The sequence below is a fragment of the Elaeis guineensis genome, chromosome 6, assembly GCF_000442705.2.
Source record: "Elaeis guineensis isolate ETL-2024a chromosome 6, EG11, whole genome shotgun sequence".
Classification (NCBI taxonomy): domain Eukaryota; kingdom Viridiplantae; phylum Streptophyta; class Magnoliopsida; order Arecales; family Arecaceae; genus Elaeis; species Elaeis guineensis.
This window is the reverse complement of record NC_025998.2, coordinates 115152877-115161552: the sequence shown is the minus strand read 5'-3', so window position 1 is coordinate 115161552 and position 8676 is coordinate 115152877.

The window sequence follows — 8676 nt, the reverse complement described above, 5'->3', positions numbered from 1 at the left end:
CTCATAGCTTGTTTAATTCGAGCAAGTAGGTCCGAGGGATATTCTATACCTAGTGCCCTAAAGTCATCTGGTTTGAGAGTCATTGGCTGAAAACTCGCTACATGGGTCAAATAGAAAGCTTAAGGGGTTAAGACACTCAATAGCGGGACAACATAAAAAAAAAAAAAAAAAAACAACAACAACAACAATAAATGAAGGATGGAAGTAACAATATACTTGTCCATATGAGGTTAATGATTTGGAGATAAAGGTAGAAATAATTTAAAAAAAGTTTAAAAAATATTTAGTATTCTTAGCTTAACTCCCATATTGATTAGTATTAATACTCCAATGACATACCTCACTCATGCTCAATTGAACATCAGTGGCTCTTTTGAAAATTATTTGATGAAATTTAAAATTTTAAGTTAAAATATACTTAATTCTAAATTCTTTCTTTACTCGAGGATGAGCAAAGTTTAAGTTGGAGAATATGATAAGTGATATATTTTTATATTTATTGAAGGTATTTTTGATAATTTATGGTGCTAACATCTTCTTAAAAATCTAATTTTATGAATAAATTAGATTTTTTTTATAAAAATAAATAATTTTAAAAAATATATAAAATTAGAGTATATTTATGAAAAATAGATATTGATTTAATTGAGTAATTTAAGCATCAAAATAATAAAAAAATTTTAAAAAATTTAATGCATATTTTTTCTTATTTTTCAAGCAAAAATTGGAGAGAAAATCAAATCAAAATATCCTAAAAAATATTAAAAATTATCTTCGGTGCACGGTGGACTAGTCGCTCGATCCACAGAATCAAGGATGCGATCCACAAGAATAGTTCGCGGTCCACAGTAGAAGGAAGGATTTTTGCACTGATCGATGGTCCAGATCAAATCTGGAGCTCGATCCAACGGCCATGGTGGTTCCCAACTTTGTTAAGGAGAGATTTGCGTGATCCAACGGTTAGAATTCCATCTGGAGTATGATCGGATGGTTAGAAATGCATCCGACTTTGATAAGGATTAAAACATCAGCTTTTGGGCTGATTTGGGTGGTTCAAAGGCGATTCGACAGTCAAAAATTAATGTAAAGGGTATTATACGAATTCTAAAGATTTTAGGACTCTTTTTCCTACCAAAAAAATATAAAAAATTTATCTATAAATAGGAGATCCAGAAATAAGAGTAGAAAGGAGAAAAAATTAGAGAAAAAGCAAAAAAAAATAGAAAAAAAATCAAAGAGCTTTAGGGATCAAATAATGAGAGATTATGGAACTAGAGATCTTGATGCGTGGCTAAATCCCTTCAATCTAGGAATACAATGAAGCCTGTAAATAAATTTTTATTTTTTTTTATATTTAAATTTTATGTAATAAAATTATATTTTTATTTCATATCTTTTTATTTTCTTTTGAGGTATTGATCCAGCCTACACGACCTATACCCTGTACTGATGTACTGTGATCCCTGGATACGGTACGTGCTTTGGAGAGATAGATCGTGATATATTAGATTAAATCTTATATCTTGTAATTGAATTTAGATAGTTTATACTCTGACAGGATGAGCTGTAATCTACTGATACAGTCCGTATCCCTTAGAGATAAACTATACTAATATCTTAATCATAAGAATTAATATTACAACAAAAAAAAAGAATAAAATAAATCTAATTTGCATGGAAGATTCAAAATTTTTGAGTTATTTCTCTGACTTATTTTTTTTTCATAAATTAATTTATATTTGTAATTAAAATTTTGCTATTTTATTTCTATTTAATCCTTCTACAAATAATTCTCTTTTATTTTCTTTTTTTAAAAAAAAGGATAATCATCCTAGATCTCCATGGAAATAATCTCTACTCATCCTATCTATATAGTTTGAGTAAATTTTATTCTTGACCGCCTACGACAGTGATCAGAAATCATCACGGTAACTTGCAAGTAACTCACTATACACTGTGCTAGACTAATTATGTTTCTAATTCAGTGACGGAAGATTTTTAGATGCAGTTAAGTACTTAATAAGTCAGTGCATGAGTCAAGATAGGATTGACCTCTCCGAATTAGTAGGAGTTAATATATCAATATATTTTAATTTAGCAAAGCCTGAGCCTAGATAATTCATGTGATGGATTTGAAAAAGATTAAAATATAATATGGATGACTTATCTAGGATTGATAGTTAAATCCTAGATCATCCTTGAATATTAGAGTCAAAGAGATGAATTATACGGTAACCATACGCCAATAGGTTCTTGAATATTGCTTCACCTTCATTCGACCAATCCGAACGTCGGATTACCATTGCTAGATGGTTACATCGATTAGTTCAGAAAGTTATTCTTATGCTACCAACTTAGATTCAAATCTATGGTGTCACACTCAAAAAAAGTTTCTGACTGATCATGTGGCTGATTAATGATTGAGAATCATTCAAGGGCTTAATCATCAATTTGATTGATGATTAACCTTATGCAAAAATTGTAATAAATTTATTCACTAAGTATTAGTGAATTAATAGAGAATTAATTAGTAATTAGATTATTGATTATCTCAATTTGATTGAGCAAAAAAGATTAAATAAAATCTAATTGAATTAGATTCAATTAGATTTGACCCGATTAGGTTATGAGAGAGAATCGCTAAGAGAGAATTATTCCTGATTTGATCAGGACTTTGGTTCAATCAATTTTTAATTTGATTGAGATTTGATTAAAAATTTATGAATCTAATTAGATTGAGTTTCATATATTGTATTTGGGCTAAACCAAATGTGATTTGGTTTGGATTCAAATAAGGAAATTAAGACTCCTTATTGGAATAGAACTCTTCTCCCATGCACCTCCCATTTTGATGCCATATATTCTCATGAACAAATAGTTTTTGTGTGATATTTTTTGACTTCAAAGAGTCCTTTTCCTTTTCTATCTCACATCCAAATCTAATTTAGTTTTGATAAAAGAAAAGTTCTAAAATTAAATTTTAAAATATTTCTTATCAGGAGAATCTGTTCTTACCCAAATCACCTCTTCATGCCAACTTATTTTTTTCTCCTTATATGTGTGACATTTTGAGGAGATTTTTTGTGACAAATTAGTTGGAGAACTGATTTACTGAGAAAAAAATATGAAAATGGGCATCCCATATTTTTTGGGCATGGTTTGGTGTGAAATCACAAGCAGAAGCTATAACACATCAAGAGTCCATCCTCCGTAGGACTCTTCTCTCCACCTCCTTACACACCTATAAAAGGGGATTTTGTGGTTTCTTTTATACATGTAAGATACCAGAAGAAGAGTTCTTTATGTGGAGGGGCTTCGAGTATGGTTCATGGCATGAAAAATAGAGAGGAGAGTCCTCTCTCATGTTGTGTGCGCAAAAACCTGAATTCTAGGTTTTTGATCCTAAGGGTTTGGGAAGAGAGAATAAATTAGAAAAAAATTATTTTTTTCTCCATCCTTCTTCTATCTCTTCATCTCTTCTAGAAGTACAACTTCAATCTCTAGAAAAGTTCTAGAGATTTAAAGAAAAGATCCAGATCAGCTAAGAAAAAGGTCTTCGCGCGAGCTAGCACTCTCGAGGAGACCGATTAGATCAAGCTTCGAGTGGATTTTTCATAGAGGTCAGATGCATGTGCAGCTGCGAGAGACCAGTGAGAACCCTCTCTACTATATTTCTCAACAGTGATGATCATCAATCCGTGCAAAAGTATCAAGTTCTGAACTCGGATTAGAAGTAAATGTGATCTACTGCTAACATGCATGCATGCTGATTTTATCTTCAATATTTTTTAGATTTTATATGCAACATATCATGTCATAGATTCTAGAGTAGGTTGATTTGATGATTAGATCATATGCATGTTAGATTAATTTGATTAACCTAATTATCTTTCGCTGTAATTTATTCAAAAAAAATTCAATATATATGTATGAAATCGCCTACGCACACCAATGGTGGTATCAGAGCCTAGATTCATTATGATATATTATATGTGCATATTAAATTTGAAATTTAATTTAATTTAGATTTGATATATGATATTTTGATCTAAATTTAATTAATGGTTGATCACACAAACTGATATAAGATTGTCCTGCTGTAAGGTTTATCCCTTACAGTGAAAAGATTGTCCTAGTTTGTGCTGATTATTGATAAAATCTAATTTTATGTATTGCATATGATATTTATGATCTGATTTAGATGTGATCTAAAATTATAATCAGATTTGATATAATTTAGATCAGATCTAAATTCATACATATGTGATATGTGATTAGATTAGATGATCTGATTAGAAAGTACTTGGATTAGATTGATCACCAGATCGTCCGATCATAGGAGCAAGAAGGATTTAAAGGCCCTCTCTTTTCATTCAATGGGATGCTCTTATAACATGTAGGGATGCCATGTGATTAGATTCCATGAAGAAGAACGTGAAAGGAAGAACTTACTTTTCTACAAAATCCTAGATCTTGAACTCCTAGGTTTGTTGTATATGATACAAAGTTGTATGAAATGTAAAACATCTAATCTATATGATTAAAATTATTTTAATTATTAAAAAATAAAATTTTGAATTATAACAAGTTTAGATATGATCTAAAAGATATTTATGATTGATTTTTTTTTAGTATTATGCAAGATTTTTTTAGATCTGAAACTCCTTGAATCGTGCTCACATAATTACTGAGCTAACTCAGTTTTAAACTGAGTTGACTCATTGAGTTGACCCAGTTTCAGAATAAAAAATCTTTATATAAAATTTATTATAAATAAATAATAAAAATTAAAATTATTTTAAACCTAAATTTAAACACATGTTGATGCTGAACTTAATTAAGAATAGTGAAGGATCGATTAGATCTAGAATTATGATTTAAGATCTAATAACATTGCATAAAATATGGGGGCATGGGTTAGCTTAAATCAGATCTTTTTAATTGGATTAGACCTAAGGTTAGAATCAAAAAGTTAATGGACTATGTAAAAAAATTGATTAAATCTAACCAAATATTGAATTAGATTAAATCAGAGTTTCTCTAGAACCAATACAATAGTTATAGATGGTCAAATCCATGTCTTTGATTAGACCAAATGGACCTTGATTATGGCTCAGTGATTGAACTTGAGTCATTAGGTTGGTCAGATCGAAACTAATTAATCAATTGATGTCTAAGGTAAGTTCGGTATTTCGACCAGTGGTTTTTAATTGGGAGCGACTTATCTGACCATTTCGATGGTATCTAAGGCAAGCTTAGCAGACTCTCCCACCGATCTCACTTATCTAGCCAATTTGGTGAATTATATCTTGATTAGATCGCTAAATGATTCAAGTTGACCTATGCCATTAAGGTTGATCAGTGTGGCTGATCTAGGTGCCATTTCAACCAGCATGATCCTAATCCAATTCAATGACTTAGTGAAGTCAGTGGGAGGATTGTGGTTTACTGGTTGATCTCTTCTCATCTCTTCTCTAAATTAATTAAATATTCTAAATTATTAGGTCCTTAAAATAAGCTAGTTATGAGAATAACTAGATCATAGCCTTCCATTAAGTTGGATGATAATGGGTCCATTAGTATGATGATCATTAGAGGCTCAAAGATCTGGTATTCATCTGCTATTGAAATTATCATTCATAATATGATGACTTAGTCGAGTCTCTCTGTCAAGTCATCAGGTTAGCCGACCAAAGTTGGGTCTGATTATTTGGTAGTTAGATTTATAAGTATAATCATGTTCATAGTTGGACCTAATCAGGGCTTGCAGAGAAGACCAAAGTTAACTGAAAAGTTATCTGGGGCTAAATCAATTACTAAAAATTATTTGATAAAGCAATTGGTTAAGAACCTACCCATAGATGTACATTGGTGAGCTAGCCAAAGTCAGACTCGTGTGCAGTCTGTGTGAATTCTAGTACCCACTAAGGAATTAGGATAATTTCTCAGATTGAAGGTAAAGGCTACCAATTCGACTAAAATAGTAGGAGAATTTTTAGACTAAAGTCTAAGTCTTTAGGCTTAATCAATTCATAAACATAGAGGTCTTGAGTTTTTTCTTTCAGTTATGGCTAGATGTCTGTTGCTCCATTCACTGTTTGACAGTGATTTATAGGACCCAACTTCAATAATTGGTATCGAAAGTTGCAAATAGTTTGAGAGCATGAATGAATCCTAAATGTGATTATGGATCCAGCACCTGATGTTCCCATGTCAACACACATGATGCGATCAAAAATACTTATCAAAAGTGGCCAAATAATCGTATCACCATGTGGTGTTTTTTTGAGAGCACAAAGAATATGAATTTAGTTGTAAATTCGATGATGCTCAGTGGGAGCAAATCTTTCAAATATTGAAGGAGTTCTTTTATACCTCTGAAGATGGATTTTCAGTAGGATAATAATTCTTTGAGAAAGAAAAGAAAAAAAAGGTGCAAAAGAGTCGTGCTTGGGCTAATGAGTCTGAACTGACAAAAGAGTCTAAGGTTAACCTAGTCTGGCAGAGTCCCTTGATCCGAACAGGCAAAGGAAGAGAAATCAGCAAAGGGTTGCTAACAAGGTACTTATATGATAACACCTTGTGTTTTTCTATCTGTGACACTACTATCTAGATATTGGATATCGAAAGTCCATATAAATTATTGCAACGACTTTAGGTTAGTAAAAAGTTTGAAAATAGCAAGAGATTTCTGAACGTTAGAGATGGAAGTTATATTCCAATCCTGATTTTAAGAGTCTTCGAGTCTATTTTTAATTCTAATAATGTCATTTTAAGTAATTATCACTATTATCTAATAATTTTGTGATATCATTATAAATGATGTCAAAATCATGGTGGACAACTAAAAAAATGGTATTTATGAGTAGTCATAGCTTATTAGTGTACTGTACACAACAATCAAACAAACTCTAGAGTAGATAATGTCATAGATATCTACCTTTGACATTGTAAGCTCGATCATTTAACAAAAATAAGATTACCAGGAGATAATTCTTGAAGTCAATGATTGTAAATCATTGTCAATCTATCAATCCTATCTTCTTAACATGATGACTAAGTCACCTTTTGCTAAAAAAGATGAACAAGCCAATGATGTTCTGAATCTGATACATACTGATATATTGGATCTATGAACATGTTTGCCATGAACTTAAATTATTTGAAATATTCAAGCAATTCCTTAATAAGGTAGAGAAATGAACTGAAAAGAGCATTGAAACTCTTCGGTCAGACCAAAGAGGAGAATGCCCTGCCGGTGAGTTTTTGATATATCTAGAAGAGAATAAGATTCTCTCTTATTTAAATCGACTTTGTTAGACATAGTTCGATGAAGTTTATAAGTCTACCAGTCTCATTTTATAGTTATGCTTTTAAGACTATTTGTCAAGTTCTGAACTGGATTTCGAACTAATCAATTGCAAAGACTCCATATGAGATATGGATTAGGCATAAGCCGATACTTTCTTACCTTAGGATTTGGGAGTGTTTGTTTTATGTCAAGCATTTGTAGACTGATTAGCTTGGATTCGGTTCCTATATATATTATTTTGTGGGGTACCCTAAAGAATCTAGAGGATATAACTTCTACCTTGCTACAGAACAAAAGTTGTTCGGCATTCTTTTTATGAAAAAGAGTTCCTTGATGAAGGTACTGATGCCTTTAGTGTGAAACTTATGAAGTTCGACAGGTAGAAGAACCGACATAATCTAGTGAATCCATAGGACTTGATTTGATTAGATCAAATCCAAAACTCATTGTAGAGGTATCATTAAGGAGATTCGATAGAGTACCACATCCATCGGATAGATACTTCGATTTTTCATTCTGGGATGCGATCCTATTGAACTTGATGAGAACAACAAGGATTTGATCACCTACATGGATGCCATGTAGAGGTTCAACTCTGATTAGTAGTTTGGAGCCATAAAGTTTGAAATGGAGTCCATAAAGGTCAATGGTGTATGGATGCTTGTTGATCCACTTGAAGGGGTAAAACTTATAGGGTGTAAGTGGATCTCTAATAGGATCAGAGAGCGCAGACAAAAAGATGGAGACCTACAAAGCTCGTTTGGTTGCCTAAGGATATGGTCAACATTATAGTATTGACCATAACGAGATATTTTCTCCTGTGGCAATGCTAAATATTTTGGAGTTGGAACGTGCATTTTGATAAGTGATCAAAGTGCATGGCTTCATTGAGAATGAAGAAGAACCCTGCAAATACAAATATGTTAATAGTTCTGTAAGTAAATTTTTTGTTTGTATGTGAATAAAATTCTCTTAATTGAAAATAATATTTCTTACATTACGGAGAATAAAGATTTCACTGTTATTATTGTTCTCCATAAAAGACTTAGGAAAAGCATCTCTCATCCTAGGGATGAAGATCTATAGAGATAGATCTAAGAGGCTGCTTGGGTTTTTTCAGTCCAACATACATAGAGTGTTTATGAGTAGAATTTATTTTATCATGTACACCATATTGAGACTAGATATGGTATACTCACTAGGGTAGTGAGTGGATACCTGCAAGATCTGAATTAGAATCACTGGTAGGTCATTGGTAGGTCATCCTTAAATATTTGAGAAATACTAAAGATCGATGACTCGGTTATGGAGAATTTGACTTAAAACTTATAAAATTTGATTCTAATTTTTAGTTGGATATAATA